At 37.7% G+C, this 27,811-nt stretch overlaps 1 protein-coding gene and 1 long non-coding RNA gene across 7 annotated transcripts in view; both read left to right on the top strand.

Annotated features, from left to right (window-relative positions):
• LOC118969217 (uncharacterized) overlaps window positions 1–25,746 on the top strand; it is a 145,797-nt gene extending 120,051 nt beyond the window's left edge. Inside the window, exon 3 of the long non-coding RNA XR_012133786.1 lies at window positions 537–25,746. This is a non-coding gene — a long non-coding RNA (uncharacterized lncRNA). The remainder of the gene's footprint in view (window positions 1–536) is intronic.
• Window positions 1–27,811, top strand: part of RAD51B (RAD51 paralog B) — a 750,762-nt gene that overhangs the window by 224,970 nt on the left and 497,981 nt on the right. The window lies entirely within an intron of this gene.

Raw genomic sequence — 27,811 nt, 5'->3', positions numbered from 1 at the left:
TGTGTGCATATGAGAGAGAGAGAGACAGACAGACAAACAGAAGTAGGTGGGCTGGATGGAAGGAAGAAGGTAGAGAAATTGTGTCTAGATAATTGTGCTGGTGTTCTTTCCTCCTTGAGAGCAGCTTTAATATCTCTTTGGATCTGGCTCAGTTGCTCTATGGGCCTAACTGAAGAAGGGTTTGGGGAGGGGGAGAAGGCAATTACAACCGTGAATACTGTAAAGACCCTTTTTAATTAAGTGGTGAGGATGGCAAAATAAAATACCTTTTCAGGCTTTACTTCTGTTCTCCCTTTAAAAGTCTGCTGAGGGATCAGAGTTCATGTCTCTTAGAAAAGGTAAACTTGTTCGAACACTAGAAAAAAACGTTTTTTCGTGAACTTTACAGATAAAGCTGTCTGTATTTGATTCCCTGGGCTCCCTTACCTATACCCTTCTCCCCACTCCCTGCATCGCTTCCACACTGAAGCACCCAATTACCTGGAGTATTAATGGAGACAGTTCAAGTATCTTACTGCTCTGTTTCCTTTGTTCAGGTTGCATTTGGTCCTTGCTGGGAAATGCTCTGAAAACTGAACCGGCTACTAAACCAGCTACTGAACACAAAGGCTGACCGCTCTTGTCCCTCTTGGTAATGCACTGTGTGATTTGTTCCCACCTCCTGTTCATGACTCATTAGTCCTTAAGTACAGAAAAGGTTGCTCCTCTGGAATAAAAGGAATGGACCCAGCGCGGAGTCCTTTTTTGCCTTTTCCTGTCTTTTATTTGGGTGCACTCACAGTTCTCCACCTTCATTAGTGACTCGGCAGGGGGCCGGCACAGTGCTGAGACTAGCTTTTGCTGGTTCCCTGGGGTGTATCAGAGATCTCAGAACTCAATACCCTACTATAAAAATAAAATACTGTGCTTCAGATGACCTTTTGATGGAACAAAGCCATGCTCCCAATCTGCTAAGGCCTCTCAAATTGCCATCCTTACCCAAAGCCCCTCCCATTCCCAACCTTTTTCCCTCCTCTGAATGTGGTTCTTCTGGTCGCCTCTGTTTGTCAGGTAAATGTTTGTGTGTGTGCAAATGTAGAGTTTGGGCAAAGACCTTTTGGATTTAAAGCACACTTTAGAATAGCAGTTTCTTGTGAGAGAAGTAGACAGCAGATATTTATGGGCTTTTATGTCCCAGGTGATAGCATTTCAGTTTTACATCTAAAGTTTGGGAAAGTATGGGAAAACTAAGATGCTATAAAAAACTGAGTTATATGTTTATAATTCAAGCTGTTGCTCCTAAATTTTCCAGAGTGTCCAAATTATTGTCCTATGTAAAAACCCGGCTCCTGAAGAAATCTCCCTAATTCCAGAGCCACATGTGTGCTTAAACTCAGTAATAAAATAGAGCACTAATATGAACAGTGTCCATCAAACCTTTCTTAAAGCATTAGGGCTACCCAGAGCAGTGTGTCTTGCTAAACTTACAGCATTTATATGCTTGGGAACTGATTACTGTACTTACTTTAATGCAGCATGGGAAACTAAAAATAGGTACCTCTTACCATTAAATGACCAGTATAATCTTAGATTATAGACTATATGGGATTTTTAGGACCTTTTTGGAGAACATTCAGTTATTTAAGAAAAATTCCTTTTGATTCTACAGAAAAATTACATTTGCAAATATGAGATGTTATTTTTGTTTTGTACCTCAGATTTGCAGGCGTGCTTGAATTTTCTACAGAAAGTTTATGATAGACTTTCTGTTTAAAAAAGTGTAAAGGCGTAAGAAACATATATTTTCATAGTCTGTATCTACACAATTTTATATTCCATGAAAAAGAAGTGACTCTTCCTTCATGCCACCACGAACAATGGTTAAGGAACATCTTTGTACTCTGGGGATATCTACTCAGGAGTAGGACTGCAGAGTTAATCAAGAATACTTTCCTGCTCCTACTTTCCTGCACCCTTACCAATATTTTATGTATTTAGACCTTCTCATTTTTCTTAACTGATGGATGTAAAGTGGTACTTCATTTTAATTTGTGTTTCTCTGGTTGCTATTTAAGTTGAGCTTCTCTCTCTATATTGGTTAGTTATTTGGCTTTTTACTATTGTGATTTAAGAATTCATGTTGACGTTGACGGTAGACCTTAAGTTTGAGTTCATCAAATATATCACTTTTTTTTTTTCTTGCAGTTTTTGCTTTTAGGATCTAGGGCCACAAGGTCCATTTGGGTTCCTGTACCCAATTCCTGTGTTGTGTGTATGTGTATCAGGTTGCTTCCCTTGCTCGACCCCAAGCAGTTCTCCAACACCATAAGGGCTCTGTCCTACAAGACTGCCCTCCACTGCCCACTGCAGATGCCGGTCACAAGCTCCAGGATGTTATTTGTGCCTCTGACCAACTGGCTACAGATCTGAGGTTCCAACAACCTCCCTCTTAGGTTTGATGCGGCTCACAGAACTCAGGAAAACACTTAGGTTTACCAGTTTAATAAAGGATACTATAAAGCATATAAAAGTTAATAGCAAGATGAAGCGACACATAGGGCAAGGTCTTAAATAAATAAAGGAGCTTCTATTCTTGGGAGCCTGGGTCCTGGCTCTGAGGCTCAAGGGAGCAGTCTCATTCCATGAAACGCTCTCTCCAGGAAGGAAGCAGGGTGCAAAAGAGAAAGCTTTTGTGAAGCCTTTGTTGCATAGTCATGATTGACTAAATCATTGGCTATTTGCTGATTTAACTTCTAGCCCCTCTGGTCTCTCCCCTCTCAGGGGTTTGGGGCTGGGGGCTGAGAGTCTTACCCTCTAATCACAAGATTGGTCCCTCTGGCAACCAGTTCCTGCCTGGGGTGAGGGTGTGTGTGTGGGGTGGTGGTGGTGAAGAACTGATGGAGACCAAATATATCTGAGAACTCATTCACATAGGGTTACTCTCTGTCTGACACTTCTGTTATCCACCTTTGTATTTAAGCTTTAATTCATCTAGAGGTCACCTTTGGATTTAGCAGCACTGTTGGAGGTAGCAGATTCATCTTTGAAATATAATGCAGCAGTTTAGTGTGAACTAAGGCAACATACTATATCACGGATACAGTTTGAAAAGAGGATTTAGTGATAAAGAAGAGAAAGCTATGCATAGTACAGTCCATTTATGAAAAATTTAAAACACGTATATGAAACAAAACATTTTATATTTTGCAAATAAATAATTCATATCCAAAGACAGATGTAGACAATTAACTGTTTGCTTATCTAGGAGTAGGAAAGAATGGGGATTGGAGATAAAGGGGGAAATAAAATAGTAAAATAAAATAAACCAAGAGGGAGGCCTTCCACGGACTGACAGTACTAGTATATTCTGGACTGAGAAGTGTGATTCACTCAGTGGTCTGGGAATGGGGTGAATCTAGGAGAGGTGACCAGAAAATAGGTTAGGTTACCAGTCAAAAGCATTAGTTGAAGGAAAATAGAAATAAAATATTTCAAGTATTATGATTCATAAATGAAGTGCCTGTAAAGAAGAAAAATGCCTGTAAATAATTACATCTGATCATGCTTTTTTGGCTTTAAAGCTTTGTGGGAGGAATGGGAATTTCTCTTTTTTTCCTTAGGTGGAGATATCTGTAAGGAGGAAAGCAGATGTTTCTTCTCAAGTGCATGTGTATATCTGTCAAAAGACAAAATGAGCATCTACTATTGAGAACAGGCTCTGGTTATTTTTTCTGTTGCTTGTTAAATTAAAATTCTGTTCCTGGCAACTATAGGTTTATAATTAGGTCATTTATATGTTCTCTTGGCTGCATCTTAAATATGATGATATACAGAAGTGATATGTGGGTGGTTACTTAGAAATTAGATGAATGAGTTATTTTATTGGCCTTCATTATTTGATGTGTAGGTTTTTCCTATTTATAACAAACACTGAAACATTGCAACTGAAGGAGGCAAAATGATCTTGGTCTAGACCTGTGTTCTCAATATATTTTCAACCCACCGACACTCTTAAGGAGGATGGTACATTCCCATTAGTGGAAGTGGTGGGCCCTTGGCACCATATGTTACAGTATAAGGGAGTCTGCCTTTGCCAGATATGGATTCCATGTTTCCTTCCTTTCACTATCATGTTTACTATTTTTTACTCTATTAGTTCTTTTGGTACTCTGCCTTGTGTCCCCTCATTTATTTTATTTTCACATACTCAACACTGTACTAACACTTTATATTTGTTATCTCATTTATTCCTCATTACAGCCCATATTTTGTAGATAAAGGAAACAGACTCAAAGGTTAAGTGATTTTTCTAGAATCATACAACAGTAAGCAACAGAACCAGGATTTGAAGCCAAATGTAACTCCAAAGCTCATCTTTTTTCTACCTGACTGCACTATATTTTTCATGGGCTGTCTTCTACATGATCCCTATTTATGTGACCTGTGACGTCTTCATTAGGCTCTTTAATTTTTTATGAAGACTTTGACCCTACCTACCCTCTGCTCCAGCTTTTGCTAAAGGATGTGGGATTGCGCTACAGGAACTCTATATTCAGGTTTCTCTTAGAGACTGGAACTTTGAACTCTGTGCTGACCAATTGCTCAGAAACTTACTTCTGAGAAATGGTATTTACATGATATTGGTGTTAAATCACTGGCCTTCAATGGTAGATGTTATAGCAAACAGCTGGATGAAATTCACTATTTTGGGATTGAGTTTTTCTTGAGGAGGCCATTTATTATGTCACACCACCTTGTTGCTGAGAGGACCTGGAAATGAAATTCTTCTCACATCTCAGGGTCAGGAAACACCAATTCCTTTTCTTAAAATATCCTGTGGCTGTTATGAATCTTTTCCTTGGTTGTGCTTTCTTTTTTACATTGGTTACTAGGAACATGAGAGCCAAATTTGCAGATCTTCTCTAATAGCTGTGGTAGTGTAAAAACATACATTTGTGTGCTAATCTTATTCCTGGCATTAGTTTCTTATGTTACTCTTTGATACTGTATTTCTTAATTATATATTTTGTTTGTATTGAACCTATTTTCATAAGTCTTCACAAGTCACTTCACTATTGATGAATGTAAATATACAAGTACCATGTATCGGGTCCGCTGAGTTTTCCTGACTGGATGGTTAGATCACATTCCTGCTGGGGATGTTAGGTGTGCATGTTTATCTTCTCATTTGCTTTCTTCCTTTCTTTCATCTCCCACTGAATTTACATAGTTTATTATGGATTTCTTTCTTCATTAACATATTAGTAGAATTTCAGTGGTGCTTTTTATTGAGTATCAATATAGAGAGTTATTTTCTTGAAAAAGTAGTCGTGTGTTTCTTCAGGTTTACATTTTTAGTAAAGATGCATAGTTTTTATGAAAACATAAATTTAATGAATTTGATTGTTTTCATCTACAGGTAAGAGTAGGGAAATTTGGAGTCTCAATGGAGTGCTATTATAGAAATTTTTGAGAGTTTATATAGAGCAGAATATTTTCAGCTTGCTCTTATGAAGGTAATGAATTCGCTGTCTATTGCCTAATGGACATTTTTAATTGGAAGCGCAACTGGTACTTGAGATTGTCTGAAATGTCACATGTAATTTTCCCCCAAATAAAGTTAACTCTGTACAATTTCTCCCTCCCTGTTCCATCCCCTATTTCCTGTTTTGGTGAATGGCACTACTCTGTATCTAGTCACCCAAACCATATACAAGGCAGTCATATTAGACTCCTCTAATCGGTCACCCAGTTCTTTACATTTTACCTACTTCACAGCTTTAAAGCTGGCTTTTCTTCTATTCCAGTTGCTCTTATTTATTTCATGGGCCTTGCACATAGCCTTGCCTAAGCAGGTACTCGGAATTCTTGGTTAAAGAAATGAATGTGTGAATGAATGTCAGGACGAATTGTCATTCATTGCTTCTGTCTGTACTACTGCACAATACTACCTTCCTGCTTCTATCCTGGCCCCTACTAATGTTGTCAGAGTGATGTTCCTAAAATTCAAGTCAGATCCCGTCACACCTCTGCAAACCTTCAATGGCTTCTTTCAGCTTCCAGGATTAAGTTTAGTTTGTCACACAAGGCCCTTCATGCTATGTCCCCTGCATCTTTCTGGTCTTACTTCCCGCCGTTTCTCTCTACTGACCATGTAGTTTCATCATGTGACTGCATAATCCATTTCCTCCCACATGTAATTCCTTTTGCAGAACCTAACTGAAGCTTCACTGGGAAAACTTGACTGACTGTGCCAGTCTGAGTTAGATATCTTTTTGCCTTGCTCTCATATCTTATAATGCACAGTGTCATGACACCTCCCATATCGAACTGTTACCATGACTTCCTTATCCAGGGGCCTTCTCTTAACACAGGTTCTTTACTCCTAGACAGTGTCTAGCCTTTAGTGAATAGCCAATAATTATTTATTGGCTGACTGACCGAATATGGAATAGAATAAGTCTGTAGATTATAGTTCAGTCTAAGCACTTGCATACTCAGCAACTATTTATTGAGTACTTAAATGTACCAGATATTGTCTGAAAGGCTGGGGATGTTGCAGTGAACAAAAACAGTACCTAGCCAGACAATTAAAAAGTAAGTAAATAGATATACAGTGTCAGATAGTCTTAAGTGTTATCAGGAAAATGAAGAGGGATAAGGAGATTCTAGAGTATATGGTCAAGCCAGATACATCTAAAGAGGACACTTCTGAGCAGAGACCCAGAAAGTAAGAGAAGACCCATGTGGCCATGGTGGTGGTGTGGGGGAGGCGTGGTTCTGGGCAGAGCAAGTGGCATTCCTGGGCACCTGTAATATACCTGGCTCTGTTCTAGGGCCTCTAGAGATGGCAATGAACAAGACTGTTAAATATTAACATTGTTTATGGTTTAACTGTGCAGTCAGTTCCTTTTTCAGTATTTTTTATCATGCTTTTCTTTAATTGTTTGATTTTCTGAAATTGAAAAACCCGGCATGGGTAAGTTCTCTTGTTTTCCCTAACTGCTAATCACTTCTTACTCTTTTCTCTGGAAGGAGAACCCGTGATTTTTGTTGTTTGAAGGCTCCTAACACAGTCAGATACTGATTCAGGGGACAGAGCTCCAACTTCTCCATCTGTAATCATGTTGTTAGGGGTGTGTGTGAAAGTGTCTTAGGTTTTTATGACTTTGGGTTGACCCCAATTGTGGATATATATAAACTTCCCTTACTTTAACTAGATAGAGATGCAGCTGTTTCTTTTCCCAGGTCTCCTACCCAGCCCATAAATCTGGGTAAAGCCTTGTTAAACACGTTAGCCCCAATAAGGCAAATAATAATTTTAGATGCTAATTCTTGCTCTGTCACCTGTTTACTGTGTAAGTTAGGTCTGCTCTGTGGCAATTCCCCATTTATAAGCAGGGCAGTCTTCCAGTTAAGTTATAAAAATCTGTGTTTAAAGCCCCTATGCTCTTGAAGAATAGGAGCTACAGAAACATAGAGTCCAAAGAGAAAAAAAGGAAAGAACATTCTTAAGAAAACTGTGTAAATTTGCAAATTCGTTGTCCTCTGGTGGCAGCTGACAGGTGGAATGACAACCCAACCAAGTAACACTAAGGCCATTGTGACAGGAGGGAACTTAATATTGTTATTGTTCCACTCAGATGAAATTTGTGTGAGGCGGTGCCAGCTCTGGTATTGAGAAAACCCAGTCGAGTGGAAGAGTTTTGGTTTCTGCATTTAGAGCTGCCCAACAACTAAGGAAAACCACTTAAATCTGGAAGGTGGCAGCTCACTCAACAGGCTTCTCTAGGCACCTGTGAGGAGAATGAAAGATAAATAAATACTGTGTTTTATGAGAGGAGCATGGGGTGAGAGGGGGTGCCTGGACAGGAGTTAAAATGTCACAGGTCTGGTAGGGAAGGAAGGAGATACAAATGTATTTCCAGCAGCCACAATTGTAGAGGAAAAATGATCAAATACAAATTTCATTATTAGGAAAAAATGGGTTTTAAATTTATTTTATAAATCAAATTGGATGCTCGTTTGCTTGTGGAATGTATAAAAACCTGTTACACAGATGCTTAACTTGGGAAGTCTGCCATTTCTTCAGGAAAAGTTAGGACAGTCAGTGTGGCCCCTGCTCTAAGTTCATTAAGCTACCTCAAGGTCGGTGGTACTTAGCTTTTGTCTTTACTGGGTATGGACCCTAGTCTCTCTCATCCCAACATTGAGCCTTACTTTTTTTTTACCTTTATGAATAATGTTTACAGGAGCTTGTCCTACTTCATAGGGACTATGGATATTTAATTGGTGAAAAACAATTCAAAATTTTCATAGACTTGTAGAGCTTTAGAGAACATTTGGCCTACCCCCTCCATTTTGCAAAGAGTAAACTGAAGCCCAGAGAGGTTAAGAGGCTTCCCTAGGGGCATTCAGCTAGCAAACAGGTAGACTCTATCCAGATCTTGAACCCCAGTACTCTTCCCTGCATGATGCATGTCTTTTGAGCTGCTTAGGGTTCAGTGTTTCATATAGTGGAGAGAACTATAGCAGGTTACTGTATCGATTTACAAAGGATAATTACTAAAACAAGTGAACCCTTGTATAATTCAAAGCCCCATATGAGTCACCATAATAGTTTCAATCTCTTTCTATCAAAACTTTTATGACAACATCTAGGAAATAAATTTCCATGTTGGGCTTCAATTTGTTGTGTTTTTCTCACTGCTGTGGTGATCAAAAAAAGACAAAAATGAAGTAGCCCAAGGTTAGGCAGCTAGGGGAAGCGAAGAACAAAACCAAAGGTATTAGATGGGAGATGCTAGTAACTAGTTCCCAACTATTTCCCCTATGAATATAGTGTGGGTTTCTGTTACTGTTGTTATAGTGTTTTATGTCTGTCTCTGTGACCTACAGTAATTTCTCATTCTTCTTCCCCTATGTGCAAAGTTAAAATGTTAGTACAAATTGAAGAAGCAAAGTTTTTGTGGATTTCCTTAGAGGATTAGCTGAATTCAAGAAAGGGTCCTTGCTTCTACTAGGATAAAGGAGAAGAAAATACATTATTGACTACTTCTGACCACTTCAGACAGGATACAAAGAAATTTTTAAAAAATCAATTAAAAAAGGCATTCATATCAAATAATTCCTGAAAAGAAAGGTGTTCTATGGATGAGAAAATATTAATTACTACTGTGAAAATGTAAGGAATATTGCAGGTTTAATGTTTTTTTCCCCTATTAGAAAAGATAGCTGGCAGTTGTCGGTACTAGTTGTGGCTTGCCTGGCGCATCCTTCTTCTATCTTTGTGACTAGAACTCACGTGGTCACCGTTTTCAGAATGGCTGGGGGAACCACCTTCAGTGTGACAATAGAACTGTTTTTGTTGGAGACAAATCCCAGAAACTCAAGGTAACAGCACATGCAGAGTAAGAGAATGTATCTGGGAGATTTTTATTTGGCATTTTTATTGCTAACAACCCACAGAAGTTTTAGAATTTAGGACCAGGTCATGTGTAAGGGCAGTTTCTATTTCTGTGAGATTTTGAAAGGTTTAAAGAATCAGCAAAAGATTATATAGTGGGTAATAGAGAATTGAGTTTCTGACTTCAATAGATCATTACAAAATTATGAAGGAAGGCAAATTGCTCCTAGATGTTTTTTTTTTTAATTAAAAGAACTTAACAGAATGTTCTTTGAGCAAGGCCTTTGTCACAAGTCTCTGAAAGCCACACCCTCTCCAAACCTATACAACAGACTTTTGTGACCAATTTAAAAAACAGGTGAACTGGGAAACAGAGCACTTAGAAGGTAGGCCTGAGGTAACATGGTGTGACCAAAACAGAATTTTGTGTCTTAAAACTCACTTATCTTATCGACCCACTCTACTGCATGTACTACGAGCAGGCGACCAGTGAAGTACTTTTCACCACTGCAGAGCCTTGCTGTAAACATGGTGCTTTGGAACAAGGTTATTTTCAGATTCTGTTGATATCATGTCTCTGCTCACATACCAACTGGGTGAATATTGGCCCCATGATTTTTGAAAGTGGATTGTAAGGAATCCATAATATATCTCATTCACTTTTGATGAAACCAAGAACTTTCCCTCTTGAGCTTCTTAATGAGATATCATTATTTGTTCATTACACAGCCTACAGGTTAAGGCTTGTTAGTTCTCTGAATTCTTAGGCACTCAACCGAGAAAATCATATCCATCATTTCACTGTGCTTTGCTAAATTCTAAGGTTTGCACTTTATTTTTACTCGTTTATTTAAGACTACAGATGTGAATAGGGCCATTGAGTCTGCCCAGGAGGCAGAACTGTTGTTTTGGACAAAACGAAATGAAAGTCCTTCCTAAGGGAGTGAGAGGCTGAAACAGTGGGAGAGACTTGAACAGTTTGTACCTTCTTCACTTTAAATTTCAGGATTTTTTTTTTCATTGGAGAATGATGTTTTAAGGTCTATTAGGAGATGGTAATATCTTTAAAAACCATGCAAGGAACAAAATACCCAAGCTTCTGCGTGGTAAAGGTAGGGACAGCTCTGGTAACAACTGAATTTGGACAAGTTACCTAATTAACTGAGTTTCAGTTTCCTGGACTCTAAAACACGGAGATTGGTAAATGGTCTCCAAAACTGCTTCAAGCTTCTAGGTTTCCTAATGACTGTATTATAGTTATACACTGATAACAAAAGGTTAGATATGTACATAATTTTATTTTTTATTGAAGGACATAGTTTATATTTGTCAATAGCAGTATTGAAATTTCTTTTGTGTATGGTTATAGTTGCCTATGCATGGAAAATTTTTAGGTTCTTAATAAGAAACAATTAATAGTGGTTTCTTTTGGGGAGTAGGATTGTGGATCTGTGGGTAAGAGAGGGAGATTTTAAATTCATTTTATATTTTTATTTGCTAATTTTTTTTAAGTCCACGAATTGTTTAAAAATTTAAAAAATAAATTGACTTCATTATTATTTTTAAAAGGGCAAAAGAAAGACTTTAAAATTATTACAGAATGCATACCAGGATAAGAACATTTAGAATTTAATTTCAGACTTCAAATATTTTATTAAACTTTAAAGTATTGTTTGAAATTATAACTAGGTTTTTGCTTTTTTATAGTAAGAAAGGTCTTTTAAGTCATATCTATCAATGAGAGTAGCTGCTTTTGTTTTATCAAACAGGCATCCTTTTAAAAGCATAGAAGCAAGATTTAGCAATGTTAGTGACAGGATTATATAGCTTCTATTTATTTGGTCCTCTAAAAGATCTTATTATTTCTTTTTCCTGCATGTGACAGTTTCTAGAATCATCTTCCCTTAATTTGGAGTTATGGGAATGAAATAGAGGTGGAAAAAACTGGTTTTCAAACAAATTAGTAATGACTAGTGCTGAGCTGAGAGTGTCTCAGAGACTTATTGCCATATCCTAAATGCAAAACAGTAGCTCCTGCTTAATCTCCTTAAGATAAAACTACAGGAAATGAAAAACCAGTCTGTTGAAACATCAGAGGGCAGTTTTAGAGGATGCATATGGCAACTGGACTTAAAAGTTTGGTCTGAGTATTAGTTTTTGCCCTTTTTTCCTATTTTTGCAGATAACTTCTATAAAGTTTTGAGGAACTATGAGAACCCAGAAAGTAGATGTTTTTTAGGTTGGCATATTTGTGGGGTTCCTTTTCTTTTTATATTTTGTACTTTTCTTTCTTCCTTTTAGAAACAATGAACTTTCAGAAAATAAGAACTTAAGGAACATTCTGTTCCGCTTTTGAAAAATCAGAGTACCTTCTTAGCACTATTATTGTACTTTCAGTATTATATAATCAGTATAAAACAGACATGGCAGGTTTTTTTTGTTTCCAATTGTTCTATCAAACCTTAAACATTCTGTCTGGCACAGTGTTTTCTAGCCTTTCCCATATTCAACAATAGCAAGTAAGCAAAAGTTATTTTAAAGATTAATTGCCACACTGAAATTGTTAAAGTGTTCCTTTGTTCTCATCAGATTTGCATTACCTTTGTCTAAATTTATTTGTATCTTTACTTCTTTCAGGTTATGGTACTGCAATAATTTGATTTACTTCTTTTTTCTTTGAGGGCATTAGATTATTTATGCTAACTTGATAATCTCAGTGATGGTGTTGCTAATAACTATTTCTGCCATTTATTAAGCCATTATTTTTGCTAGATACCACGTTAGACATTTTGTTAATTCATTTGGCAAATATTTGAGTACTTTCTATGCCCTAGGCATTGATCTAGGGGATAAAGATACAATAGTGAAAAGGAAAAAGCCCCTAAGAAGCTTAAATTTTGTATATTGTTTCTAATCTACATAAAATTTTACAAGGTAGATATTAGTTTTATAAATGACAAAGGTGAGGCTAAAGAGGGACAACAAATTTTCCAACATTTTGTAGCCTGTAAGTGACCAAGTTTTAGTTTGGCCCTGTCTTGTCTGGTTTCTGTATATATTCTGTTTCATTCTATTGCCTCATGATAGATGCAGTAGTATTTCCTTTTACATTAAAAATCTTTATAAACATCTAAAATTGGTTTGAATATGCTTGACTATGGATATAATTATTCCTTTTTAACCTTGGTGCTTCAAAAAAGCTAGAAGAGGCCCTAAAACCTAATGCTTTGAGCATCAAAAAGAATATTTAGGAATAAGCTTAATAAAAATATGTAAGACTTGTACACTGAGAACTACAAAACAGTGTTGAAAGAAATTAAAGAAGCCTGAATGAATAAAGCCTGATATCTCATGTTGATGGATCAGAAGACTCAATATTGTTATGATGGAAATACTCCCCAAATTAGTCTACAGATGCAACACAATCCTTATAAAAACCCCAGCTGATCATAAAGTGCATTGGGACTCAGATTACCAAAACAATCCTAAAAAGAAGAACAAAGTGGGAGGACTCATACTTTCTAATTTCCTAACTTGCTATAAAGCTACAACAATCCAGATAGTGTGGTGTTGGTGTAGACTAGAATTGAGAATCCAGAAGTAAACTCTTTTATTTATGGTCAGTTGAATTGTGCCAAGGATGCTAAGACAATTCAATAGAGGAAAGAATAGTCTCTTTAATAAATAATACTGGGACAACTGGACAGCCACATGCAAAAGAATAAAGTTGAACCCCTTCTTCACACCATATACCAAATGGATCAGACACCTAAATGTAAAATATGAAACTATATTACTTAGAAGAAAATAAGTGTAAATCTTTATGAACTTGGATTAGACACTGGTTTCTTAACTATGACACCAAAAGCACAAGCAACCAAAGTAAAAATGAATAAATTGAATGTCACCAAAATTAAAAACTTTTGTGCTTCAAGGTATGCCCCTAAGAAAGTGGAAAGACAACCCACAGAATGGAAGAAAATAATTACAAGTCTTACATGTGATGAGAATCTAGAATTCAGAAAACATAGACTCTTACAATAATCAAATAACCCAGTTAAAAACAGATAAAAATTTGAACATTTTTGCAAAGAATATATGTAGATGTTCAATAAGCACGTGAAAAGATGCTCAACAGCATTATTAGTGAAATACACATTATTAGTGACAACCACAATGAGATACCGCTTTATACAAGTAGGATGGTACAACAAAAAAGACCGACAATAACAAGTGTCGGCGAGGTATGGGGACATTGAGCCTCTTGTACATTGCTAGTAGGAATGTAAAATGGTGTAGCCTGTTGGGAAACCAGTTTGGCATTCCTCAAAAAGTTAAGTGCAGAGTTACTATGTGACCCAGCAATTCTACAGATACATATGTCCAAGAGAACTGAAAACATGTCCACACAAAAACTTGTGCACGAATAGTCATAGAAGTATTATTCATAATTGCCAAAAAGTAGAAACAACCAAAATATCTGTCAACTGGTGAATGCATAAAAAATGAGGAATATCCATAACAATGGAATAGTATTTGGCAATGAAAAGGAATCAAGTACTGACACATGCAGCAACATGGATAAACATTATGTTACATGAAAGAGGCCACATATTGTATGAAATGTGCAGAACAGGCAAATCTATAGAGACAGAAAATAGTGGTTGTCAGGATCTGGAGAGAGAGAAGAATGGGGATTGACTAATGAGCATGGAGTTTGCAGGGTAATGAAAATGTTCTGGACTTAGGTATTAATTATGATTGTGTAACTCTGTGAGTATACTAAAAACACTGAATTGTATACTTTAAAAGGGTGAATTTTATGGTCTGTCAGCTATATCTCAATAAAACTGTTACAAGTATTTTAAAAACCTTTTACTTTGGTTTTGGGGGTTCTGGATTCAACTTGGATTATCTGTATGGGTTTGGGTTATTTCAATTTGACTACAATGTAACCTCGACTTTTATTATCCATAAGGACCTTTAATCATCTTTATTTTTATTTATTTATTTTTTTTGAAGAATATTATGTTTACTAGGGTCCCCCCTTCACCAAATCCCCTCCACAAACCCCATTACAGTACTGTCCATCAGCGTAGTAAGATGCTGTAGAATCACTACTTGTCTTCTCTGTGTTGCACAGCCCTCCCCATGCCCCCCCCCCACATTATACATGCTAATCATAATGTCCCCTTTCTTTTTCCCCACCCTTGTCCCTCCCTTCCCTCTCTTTCTCCCCACTCCCTTTCCCTTTGGTAACTGTTAGTCCATTCTTAGGTTCTATGATTCTGCTGCTGTTTTGTTCCTTCAGCCTTTCTTTGTTTCTATAGTCTTTGAGTTTGAGGTGAGTCTCTTGTAAGCAGCATAGAGATGGGTCTTGCTTTATTATCCATTCTATTATTCTGTGTCTTTTGATTGGTGCATTCAGTCCATTTACATTTAGGGTGTTTATTGAAAGATATGTACTTATTGCCATTGCAGGCTTTAGATTCGTGGTTGCCAAAGGTTCAAAGTTAGCTTCTTTAGTATCTTACTGTCTAACTTAACTCACTTATTGAGCTACTTTAAACACTGTCTGGTCATTCTTTATTTTTCTCCCTTCCTATCTCTCCTCCTCTCTTCTTTATATGTTGGTTGTTTTATTCTGTGCTCTTTTGTGCTTCCTTTAACTGCTTTTGTGGGTAGTTGATTTTATTTTTTGCCTTTAGTTAGTATTTGGTTGGTCTGCATTCTTTGCTGTGATTTTATTTTCTCTGGTGACATCTATTTAGTATTAGAAGTGCTCCCATCTAGAGAAGTCCCTCTAAAATATCCTGTAGAGGTGGTTTGTGGGAGGAAAATTCCCTCAACTTTTGCTTGTCTGGGAATTGTTTAATCCCTCCTTCATATTTAAATGATAGTTGTACTGGATACAGTATTCTTGGTTCAAGGCCCTTCTCTTTCATTGCATTAAATATATCATGCCATTCTCTTCTGGCCTGTAAGGTTTCTGTTGAGAAGTCTGATGATAGCCTGATGGGTTTTCCTTTGTAGGTGACCTTTTTCCTCTCTCTAGCTGCCTTTAAAACTCTGTCCTTGTCCTTGATCTTTGCCATTTTAATTATTATGTGTCTTGGTGTTATCCTCCTTGGGTCCTTTCTGTTGGGAGTTCTGTACACTTCCATGGTCTGATCGATTATTTCCTCCCCCAGTTTGGGGAAGTTTTCAGCAATTATTTCTTCAAATACTCTTTCTATTCCTTTTTCTCTCACTTCTTCTTCTGGTACCCCTATAATGTGGATATTGTTCCTTTTGGATTGGTCACACAGTTCTTTTAATATTGTTTCATTCCTGGGGATCCTTTTATCTCTCTCTGTGTCAGCTTCTATGTGTTCCTGTTCTCTGGTTTCTGTTCCATCAATGGCCTCTTGCATTTTATCCATTCTGTTTCTAAATCCTTCCAGAGATTGTTTCATTTCTGTAATCTCCCTCCAGACGTCTGTAATCTCCCTCTGGACTTCATCCCTTAGCTCTTGCATATTTCTCTGCAGCTCCATCAGCATGGTTATGAGCTTTATTTTGAATTCTTTTTCAGGAAGACTGGTTAGGTCTGTCTGCTTCTCAGGGTTTGCCTCTGTGATCTTGGTCTGTATCAATTTCCTCCGCCTTTTCATGGCGATAAATATATTTGTGGGGAGCTGGCACGTGTGTTGGGTAAGAGAAAGTCCCTTCTTGCCAGTTTATGGCCTTCCTCTCCTGGGAGAACAGCGGCCTCTAGCGGCTTGTGTTGGGCAGCTGCGTGCAGACGGGGCTTCTGATCTTGCCCGGCTGCTATGGAGTTTATTTAGCTCTGCAGTTGCTGTGGGCGTTGCCTGCCTCAGGCTGCTGCTCCAATATGGCAGAGCCGCGTCTGAGGGGGAAAAGGCAGGAAGCTGTTTATCACAGTGAGGGGCCTCCGAGCTGCACTGCAGGGGTTTGGGCGCCCAGAGTTCCCCAAGATTCGCAGCTGCTGGGCTAAGTGTCCCAGGGCGCTTCCATCCAGCTGTGGGGTCCCTGTCCCTTTAAGATTTTCAAAAAGCACTCGCTTTTCTTTGTCCCTGGGCACCAGCTGTGGGGACCCGCTCACAGGTCTTACTGTCCTGTTTCCCTAGTCTCCAGCACCCCACGCATGCACTGTGTCTGTGGTCCGGTGCAGATGGCTGGGGCTGGGTGATTAGCAGTCTTGGGCTCCCTCTCCCTCCCTGCTCTGACTCCTCTCTTCCCGCCGGGAGCTGGGGTGAGGGGCGCTTGGGTCCCGCCGGGCCGGGGCTTTTATCTTACCCCCTTTGCCAGGTGCTGGGTTCTCGTGGGTGTGGATGTGGTCTGGCTGTTGTCCTGTATCTTCTGGTCTCTTTTTTAGGGATAGTTGTATTTGTTGTATTTTCAAAAACATGGTTTTGGGAGATTTCTGCTGCTCTAGTCATGCTACCATCTTGGTTCTCATCATCTTTATTTTTTATCTGTTGCCTTACTTTATGCTAGCTAACCTTATTATAAACAGGCAAAAACAAATACAGAACATTATGATTTCATTGTTGTTTATACTTGCTTCTTGATCCTTTTAAAAAAAACCTTAATGTTTTATTCTCAAACCAAGAGTGGCATATTGTTATAATTACATCACTTGGAAATGAGTTATTTTCAAGAGTACACATTTGATTTAGAAACTGATTTTCCTACATTCTCAGATTTAGAAGCTGGCACTTCATGGCCACATACTTGAAATGCTCACTGGCCAGAGCACAAGAGTATTGGGAGGGGGCGGGCAGTGTAGAAATGATTCATGGTTTGACAAAATGCAGGCAGGTTGAATATGACTTTTATAATGTGGCTGTGAGCCCAGCTTATGGTATGAATTCGTGTGTATGTATGTATATATATATATATATACATATTTGTAAACATGGAATTGAAGTAGGTTTTATTTCTTCAATATTCTGGCATGGTGCTAGTGAGAAGTGTGAGTGTTCCACCCAAAACATTATATCACAGGAAGCAAAGTTTTCTGAGAAAAATAAGAAGCTTGGTAAAAAGAGAAGATAAATTCCTTGTTGGGGGACAGTTCCTTTCCTTTGGTATTTCCAATGCATTTCTCCAGGATGTGCCTGGGGATTTCTGCTTTGGTTGCAAGACAATATTCCCTCTTATTTATGGAATCATCCTCTTATGATTGGGTAAAGAAACCAGTTATTTGGGGGCTGGAGTATAGACAGCAAGGACCCAAGGCTCTGAATGTGGTATGTGGCCCAGGCATACTTGCTGGTGATGGCAATATAGGCTGGATGGGAAATAGTGGGTGGCAGCCCTTGATAACACAAGATGTTGGCATCACCAATTTAATTTCTGGTCTTCCCTTTAGAAATAGATTATGTTTTAGCCTCTTGTCAAATTGAATGCTAAGTATCCCTATAGCCATTGCCTGCCAAGTAGTTCAGCATAGCATAGCTTCGGTTTCCAGCCATATTTGAATTGTTAACCAACTTTTTCATGCATTGGTCTTACCAGCAACTTTCCCTCTTTGCCTCTTATTTTTTTCTGCCAAATTCAAGCAATAGCAACCTCTTAATTTAGCTCCCTTAAGCCCTGACAAACAGAGTGGTTGCTTTGTTCAAACTAGTTTTGAACCTTGATTAATAGGTGATCCATTTTACTTAAACAAGATGATTCAACTTTTAAAGGTGGCAGGAGTGGGGACCTTAAGTAACACCCACTGAATTTCTTTAATTAATTTAATTCACCTGAATTTCTTTAAAAAATATATATATATATGGTTTCATGCTAGAAACATGTTAAAAACATTTAAATTTTCATATCATCTTGGAGTTAAATTGAATCTTAGGATACCAACCACCATGTTCTTTCTAAGAAGGCTTTACCTAAAAAATATCCTAAGAAATGAACAATCTTAAGTAATTTTAAAAAAGCTTCTTAAAGAGATAACATTCCAAACATTACTAGTTTTCACTCTCAGGGAAATTGTGCTTTAAAAATTTTTTAATTGGTTTCCTTTGGCAAATTCAGTTTCTCATTTATTTTTTCCCTATTATCATATTAGGTAGATCCTGAATATATTCACTCTCAGTCTGAAGCAAGTCATTCTTCTCTACTGTACACTAAATATTTCTCCCCCAGATAGGGAAAAATCTCTTGGACAAGTGGCTTCATAGTCATCCTTGAGTCATAGCTCTTTTGAGTTGAAGTTGTGCTTGAATTGAATGTGGAAGTCTGGTTGTATTACTGTGAGGGATGCTAAGACATAATTATTATTAACAGCCTCCACAGCCCAAATTCCGCTGAATTTCATAACTAGATGTCTCCCACTTAAAGGACCATCACACTTAGGAGCTTAGTCCTATATCTTTTTTAACCCTTGCACTTATCCTGAGAAATTGGAAAAGTCAGTTTAGCGTATCCTCTGTGAAAGGTTCAAGTTTAAGAGAGGGCCAGAGCTGTGTACAGGGGTCAGCAGGCCAGTTCTTTGATGTGCCCTGTGGCATTCTGGTTCATGGTGCGTTAGAAACCCAGAGAGTGGTTCAACATGAGGTGGGGGGCAGAGGGTAAAGAGGTGGAAGATGAGGTGATTCTTAACAGTGCTGAAAGATGTCCTACGATGTTCATCCCATAACCCGCTCATCTCACCATTATTCCTTAGGTAAAAGGACAAAACTGAGTTTTCTTCCTTTCTCAAGTTTTTCCTTCATTGGATGGAAGGGAAGTAGAGAAGGGAGCAAAGTGGCACTATTTATTTTAGTTTTTCTTTCTCTCTCTCTCTCCCCATTCCTCCCTCACCTTTTTCCCTCCTTTCCTCCCTCTTTGGATGCCAAATTCTTTTTGATGGTCAGTTTAGATTTTCATGAGCAAAAGTAGGAAAAATAATTATTAGCATTTATTGAACACAAGAATTGTGCTAAGCGCTTTAAATACCTGTTTTATTTCATTGATACAACTCTACTATATAAGCAGTTCGTAAAATTAAATACATGTAAAACACTTAGAATAATGCCTGAAATACAGCAAAAGATCCATTAATATTAAAAACCATTTTGGGGATAAGAGAACTGTATCTTAGAGTAGTATTGGTAGAATTTGAATCCATGGCTATTAAACTCTAAAGCTCATGCTCTAAATTATTGTGCAATACTGTGTTTATCTCTTTCAAGAACTCAGCTTCTTTTACAAAGTCTTCTGTGATATTCTCCTGTATATGCACTGTAGGATTATACTTGTTTTTTAATTCTGTATTCTGGCTTGTTCCAGTGTGTGAGTCCTATATCTTTTTTAACCCTTGCACTTATCCCTAGGGAAGTTCATTCTTCAAATTATCAAGGTCTGGACCAAATTTATTTAGTGAGAATGTAGAATTTTTCTTATAAGATTTTAAAAGGACAAGTAAGATAATTACATGAAAGTATCTGTTTAGGCTCTTTTTGCATGGTAGGGGGTGGGCCACATAACCTTTGGATCACTTCCACTTGTATAATTCACCATTTCAGCAGGACAGCAACATTTTAGGCCAAAGTTCAACTTTTTTTTATTATTAAATTCTTTTATTGTCTCCAGGAAACTAGAGAAAATGAATTCTTCACAGTATGCTTGTGCATGCAACTTGAAACGGTTTGCACACTAAATGAAATTAAATGAAAGACAGCTGTTTGGAAAAGAGCTGTCAGAAACTGATTGGGTTCTATTAGAAGAGAATAGAGGCTAGGAATAAGTTTCCAGAAACAGAATATCAGTGGTTTAAAAGCAAGCAAATTTACATACACAAAAGCTCTCATGTGGTTGTGCTGTTGCATGTCTTTTCAGTTCATCTATCTTAAATTATTATTTGCTCTTGGTGAGTAGGTGTCTGCTTTCAAGGCTTCTTTTCACATATCAAATGTGCAGCAGTTCTTTCTTTTCTGAGAAGTAAATAACAGCACAGCCCATGACAGTGCCATTCTAAGTACCTTGGTTTTGTTTAAACTGCAAATCTAGTAATGTTTACCAAACCACTTCCTCTACCCAGTACCTCTCTGTTCCTGCCAAAATACAAAAGGAGAAGGACCACCTGGGGTAGGTTGCCAGAGCTGTCACCAGGGTCTACTGAATGCCAGCAAGGAGGGAGCAACTGCACCCCCTAGCAGACTCAAAGCAGATGGTCACCTGGGTAATAAGTGTTATGACGACGTTATTAAGCCTTTACTTTGTGATTGTACTTTGTACTTTCCAGGTACTCATGGTATGTTACCTGTGTGATGCTCCTGTGATTGTTTGGGCATGTTGTCCTAGAGCCTACCCTAAAGCCCCACCACCGCTGGAAAGCTTCACTTTACCTTCTGTCCTTCCTGCTAGATGGTAGGCTCATAGTAGGAGCTCTGCTGAGTACTCCAGTGGCAAGTAGTGTTACAGGAGGAACTGCAACTGCCTTTAAAAGAGTTTCTAAAAAGGCTTTTGGGCTTTTACTGTTGAAGCATAGCTTATCCACAGCATAACCTCATACTGGAAATTCTGTTAGGAATTCAAATTTAGGCATCCTAGTATAATGTTGCACTCGGACAGCTTTAGTCTCTGGACCCTCTCCTTACATTAAATCATTGAATTTTTTTTATTAAGGTACCATTGATATTCAATCTTATGAAGGTTTCACATGAACAACATTCATCCATATTATCAAGTTCTCCTCTGGCCACACCCCATTGCAGTCACTGTCCATCAGCATAGTAGGATGCTGTAGAGTCACTACTTGTTTTATCAGTGTTATACTGCCTTCCCCATGACCCCTGCATTATTTATGCTGATCGTAATGCCCCTTAATCCCCTCTCCCTCCCCTCCCTCCCATCCTCCCCAACCTCTTCCCTTTAGTAACTTCTGGTCCCTTCTTGGAGTCTGTGAGTCTGCTGCTGTTTTGTTTCTTCAGTTTTACTTTGCTGTTATGCTCCACAAATGAATGAAATCATTTGGTACTTGTCTTTCTCCACCTGGCTTATTTCAATACCTTCTAGCTCCATCCATGTTGTTGCAAATGGTAGGATTTGTTTTCTTATGGTTGAATAATATTCCATTGTGTATATGTACCACATCTTCTTTATGCATTCATCTACAGATGGATACTTAGGTTGCTTCTGTTATCTTGGCTATTGTGAATAGCTCTATGATAAACATAGGGGTCCATAAGGCTTTTTGAATCTGAGATCTTGTTTTCTTTGGGTAAATTCCTAAGAGTGGAATTCCTGGATCAAATGGTATTTCTGTTTTTAGTGTTTTGAGGAACCTCCATATTGCTTTCCACAATTGTTGAACTAATTTACATTCCCACCAGCAGTGTAGGAGGGTTCCCCTTTCTCCGCATCCTCTCCAGTATTTGTTGTTGTCTGTCTTTTGGATGTTGGTGATCCTTACTAGTGTGAGGTGATATCTCATTGTGGTTTTAATGTGCATTTCCCTGATATTTAGCAATGTGGAGCATCTTTTCATGTGCCTTTTGGCCATCTGAATTTCTTCTTTGGAGAACTGTCCAGATTCTCCGCCCATTTTTTAATCAGGTTATTTGCTTTTTGGGTGTTGAGGTGTGTGAGTTCTTTACACATTTTGGGTGTTAATCCCTCTCACTGTTGGGAAGTCTTTCAAAGTGCCCAGCTTTCTTTTGTCCCAGATTGGCTGGTTCTGTGTACCTGTTCTCTGCAAGTGGTTAGAATCTCAAGTCTCTCCACATATTCTGCCTGTCTTTGCTTTCCAACCCCACTAATCTCCAGAGCACCATGCAATGTGGGTCTGTGCTCTTGGAGCAGATCTCCAGGGGTGGGTGTTTAGCAGTCCTGGGCTTCTGCTCCCTCCTTGCTCTGTTTCTCTTCCTGCTGCTGGTGAGCTGGGGTGAGGGGAGGGCTTGGGTCCTGCCGGATCATGGCTTTGCTGTTTTACCCTTTTCCATGAGATCTTCTCTTTTCCCCAGATGTAGGCCATCTGTTGCAGTCTTCTTTCTGGTCGCTCTTTCTGGATTAGTTGTATTTGCTGTATTTTCATGTCATATTTGGCTTTGGGAGGAGTTTTCTGCCTTGCTACTCATGCTACCATCTTGTTTCTGATCCTTACATTAAATTTTTACATTTTTGACCCCATTTAACAACAGTTCCATAAATTCACTGATGTCCAGTCTTTAACTGCCTGCCTTTGAGATCTTGCTTCCTATCCCCTCACTATTTTACTTATTTATTTATTTTTCTCATTCCAAATACAGGTCCACAGCCTCTCCCTCTGCGGAGGGTAAGGAATCACTTGATTTATAGCACCCATCTACAGCCCTCTTTTCCTCCCTGTCCACCTCCCTTAACATGTGTAGATCCTAGCACTGCTCTTGGAGTATTTGAACTTGGGTCTCCAGGGGACTAGCAAATGGCATGATACCCAGTTTCACCAGCCAATCACATGAACACATTTTCAAACTGAGTCACAGGAACACCCTCATTTATGAAGCTGCAATTGGAAATTAGAATAAAAACTTAAAATGCTAATAGGCATTTTAGACCCAGCATTTTCTCTGACCAGGGGAAAAGTGCTAGTGAAATGAGTTTATCTTGATTATTTTCTGTAGTTTGCTGGTATAATTTACATGTAATCTGAATGAATGAACTAATGGTCTTCCAGTAATCACACTGCAACTTCTACAGTCAGTAGAACTATAAGTGGTGCAGGCATCAGGTCAGAGGCACCAACAACGTTTCCCATTTTTAAAACGACATTTACTGAAGCAGATGTCATTATTGAAAGTCAGCCCTAAATTCACTCGTGATTTTGTTGGTGAGCATATTTGCTTCTTAGTTCTGGAAGTTGTTCTGGTTAACTCTTACAAATACTTTCTTCCCTTTCCCCCTTGTTAAGCTCCAGAGTAGATAACACAAATATTCCTCTTTATAATCAGGAAGTTCTTGAGTACTCATTCTATGAGAGTCATGGCTAGAAGTGGCAGGGTCTATGGAGATTAGGAATATTCTACCTCTTATGTTCCATACTTTACATAAAGAGTTGTCCCATCAAATTTGTCCTCTGTCACCTAGTTGCAGATCTAGCTATTGTATAGCATTGTGTAACTTACCTTATGTATTCTGCCCAGCTTTCTTTATCATACATTTAGAAAACACTATTGAGCGCTTGTTATATACTAGACACCATACTAAGACTGATGTCAGAAAAATTGGTAATTTGTGTCCCTTGCTCTTAAGAGTTTATGGTCTGGTGAGCTCTGGTGAGGGTAGTGTTTTGCTGAGTGTTGGTATGGTGATTACTCGCTGTTAGTGGCATATATGTCAATGATAGGCCTTAATATATTCCTCTCCATCCTCATTTAGTCAATATAATACTTATCTCCTCCACAAAATATGATCAGCTCTCAGATGAGATGACAAAACATGCATAGAGATACATGATGACATAGCCATGGACACAATTATTTAGATAGTCTCTCTGAATTCTTGGCAAATTTAAATTTTTAGTGATGTGATAGCTGTAGCAATTCAGATTTAATCATCATGTGATCAAGCTGGGGTGACAGTGATTGTTTTTAGTGTGGCCTTAGGAAATCAAAGCCAACAGCTGGGCTGCAGCTGTGTCCCAGCTGGTTCTGTTGAGCTCTATTCAGAAGGAAAAATGGCGGTGACTTCCCTGTTCCTCAGCTCCAGGAGGTAGTCTTCTTTGGTCATACAAGGCAATTCTTGCTGGATGCTTTTGAAGTGAGTGCAGTTAGCACTCAGAAAGTGAGACTTAAGTAAAAAGGTATTAAGAATATAGTTCATGTTTAGTGGACATGTCATCACCATTTTCTTCTTTACAAATTCAGTAAACTAATTACACAGAAAGAATATTTATCTTAAACAATCAGGCAATATTTTCCCTAAATTACAAACACGTACCTTTAAGGATGGCTGTCTTAAAGTTCTCTGAACTATCATAAGATTTTGACCTATGATATCTAATTGTTGCCTGAAAATTATTTTAGAGATCCTTTGAGACAGAATAGCATATTTATGTTTAACATATATTAGGCTAAACTAGAACTTGCATTAGCTACTTTTAGCTTTCTGGAGGAAAACTATTATTTGTAATTTGGATTGATCAATAGTGTGCCTAATTTTAAATCATACTGTAATGAAAGCTGGAATAAAATTTTTGCAATACCTAACAAATGAGTGGCCAATATCCATAATAAGAATTGTAAAAATCAATCAAAGGAAACTAGGTAAGAGTTTTGAACAAGTAATTTATAGAAGAACTACAATTTGTTGATAATAACCTCAATAATACTTAAAGGAATGCAAATTTTAGTACTTTCTACAGAAAGGTTCTTCCTACATGCATTAAAGTGTAAGTAGAAAGAAAGTTATGATGCTCAGTGAGACTGGTGCAAATAAGGAAAGGTTCCTTCAGCTGGGCATTGAAATGAGTTCTCATGGAATGAACAACTTTTTGTTGAAGCCTTTCTGACATATGACATATGCATATGGATCTCTGCACCATGGATTCTCTACTTTAAAATTAGATCTGATTCTTGTCAGAAGACTTTATCACTTTCAAAAAAAAAATGGTCTTCCTCTCATGTGTGAGTGCCCTGATGCACATTAAACCTGGTATCTGGCTGTCAGGGTACCTGAATGGAGCCCTTAGCACAGTCGCTTCATTAATAGGCTTTATTTTGAGTATGAGCATTCTGAGGTTTTTTCACGTTTGACCTGTTAGTGAAGGCCTTCCCACATGAGTTCCTGTATAGAGTTTTCCTCTGTATGAATTAAATGTTGCAGTTGAAGATGTGATTTTCTAGCAAAACATTTCCTACATATACTACATCCATGAGGTTTCTCTGCAGTATGAATCCTCTGGTGAGTAATCACATCTGACTTGTCTGAAGAGCTTCTAGGGTTTAGTACTGACCTAGAACTTCTCTCTAGTATGAATTTTCTGGTATGAAAGAAGTCTTAATCTTTTAGTGAGAATTTTTTCACATTCAGTACATGCATAGTTTTTCTCCTGTGTAAACAAACTCCTGGATGCCCTAGGAACTGCGGCACCCATGGTTGTTTTACTGTTTTATCCTAAGTACTTGTGATCATTGTTCATGATAGCTGTCTAATCCTGAGTCAGTGGTAAACCTTTCAGCCTCATTGAACCAACATGCTTTGTATCAAATTGTATTTTTTCTTGTTTTATGTCTCACTCTATTATGGTGGAATTGGACAATTTTCTGTTAATAATAGAAATTGTTCCAGATTACAATATTGGAAAATCATCTGTTTATATTGACCCATTTATATAAATCACATATAGACTTGCCATTGTATTAATCCTTCAGTTATGTAATCTGAGTATAATACAATTGAATGACACTTAATTTTCTTATTTACTATCTTAGTGTGATAGCCACTCTTTCAACTGAAACTTTGGAGATATACACAGTCTTTTGTCATTAAATTTGTGCAGTTGTATACAATAGGTTCTGTGTTACACTGTATAAAATATCTACATGTTTAAATTGTTAAGAGTTGTTTTACTAATCTTGTTACTCATTGTGATGAGTTTTTTATTATCAACATATAGGCTAAATATTATCAACTTGTGTTTAATTGTCATGGGTTTAATGTACAAGTAAAAATATTGGTATTTCCCTAAGTCTTCCATAATATCATGTCTATTGGACATCAACTAATTCGTCAGTTACCTTTACTAATTAATTACATGTTGTTTTTGTAAGTACTATGTACTGAGTGCTTATTACATAACAGATACTTTGCAGAATATTCCATAAACTATCTCACTTAATCATCTTAGTATTTTTTTAGTATGACACTGTTTCCAAGTTGGTGATAGTTTCAGTTGGGCTGAGTAGAGCATGAGTAGTGGTGATTTGAAATGATTCATTCAGAAAATGTATAAAATGATAGTAACAGAAGCTAAATTACTCAAATCTTGTTAGATGTAAAATTTTAGCCCTCATAGGATTCTGCCTTTTGAATAGTGAGAAAATATGGCCCTCTGTTTAAGCAGAAAATCTGGGAGTCCCAAGATTGTATTGTGAACTTTAAATTTCTACTGTCTAACTCTGTAAGTCATTACATTTCTGTTACAGTCCCCAACTGGAAATGGTAAATGAATGTGTTTAATTATTACTAAGGTGCATTTTGTGCATTCACAGGCTTAGTGCATCTGTGAATACTGCTTGGTTTTCGGTTGTGTTTGTTCCTGGTTCTGTGTCCTATTGAATTGGACTTTGCTTATATAAAGAAGTGTCTATAAAGCCACAGGCAAGTAAAGTTGGAATTTCTTCCTTGGGGAAATCTGAAGTGTAAAGTTATAAACAAATATTAATGTTCAAAGTAGGCAATATAATGAACACATTCAAAGAATTAGTAAGTATTTATGTAACACTTCATGTTTGCAAAATGTTTTATAGCCATATTCATTAATTTACATAAGTTCCCTGGAAGGCAACAATGTTATTACATCTGTTTTATAAGCAAGAAGGGCAAAATATAGGCAAATTAAGTGGCAAAGGAAGAGAAATTAAAATGTTGATTCTAAGATTTGGGCCTATACTCTATACCATGTTGTTTCATTAGGGAAATATAGAAATAAATGCTTCTATTTTGTTATAGACTTGGGCATAGTGCCTATTTGGGAAATTGTTTATAAATGTTTATACAACTTTATATATAATTTTATTGTTTGCTTATGTGGCTCAAGGGCCTTCCAGCACAAATTCCAGTGAATGGGTATCTGAGCTTATTAATTCATGGGTGAGATCTTGAGTAATAAATTCTCCATAGATGTTACAGATGTCATGACCTAGATTGGAGAATATATCCAGTGGATGCTCAGTATTGGCCTGGATAGGATACAGTGTGAGAACCAACAGAGGAATGGCCTGGGGGCTGAACTTGTTGACCGCATACTGCCTGTAGGCTTCTCTCTGTCTCTCTTTCTCTTTGTACTTTCCTTTCACCACCAAAGAATAGCATATTCCTGCTAAAGAATAATAATCTTGCTCATAACCTCAAGAAGGTAAAAAGAGAAGATCTTCCATAACAGAAGAGATTAAAAATATTACTCTTGTGTTAGGAGACAGAAAGCATGAGAAATTATTGCACTCAATTAACTTTTTTTTCACTTACTGACTGTGCAGGAACTGCTTCACCACCCTGAGGTCTGACCATATGGTAATGAAGAATGATTTAAAAAAAAAATATGCCATAAGGTACACTGTTTAGTAAATGAGTGATATTCTTCACTCTACATTAGTGTAAAGAATGTAGCCTCTCTTTGCCCTAATGCAACAGTGCTATCATTGCAAAAAATATTTTGAGAACTCATCCTTTTGAATTTCCTCTAGAAGCCATTTATGAACTATAAAAGGAAACAGTTCCATCTGTATTTACTTAAAGTCA

Source organism: Manis javanica, chromosome 8 (assembly GCF_040802235.1).
Source record: "Manis javanica isolate MJ-LG chromosome 8, MJ_LKY, whole genome shotgun sequence".
Classification (NCBI taxonomy): Eukaryota; Metazoa; Chordata; class Mammalia; order Pholidota; family Manidae; genus Manis; species Manis javanica.
The sequence above is the reverse complement of the archived record's forward strand: the minus strand, read 5'-3'. Positions and strand labels throughout refer to the sequence as shown.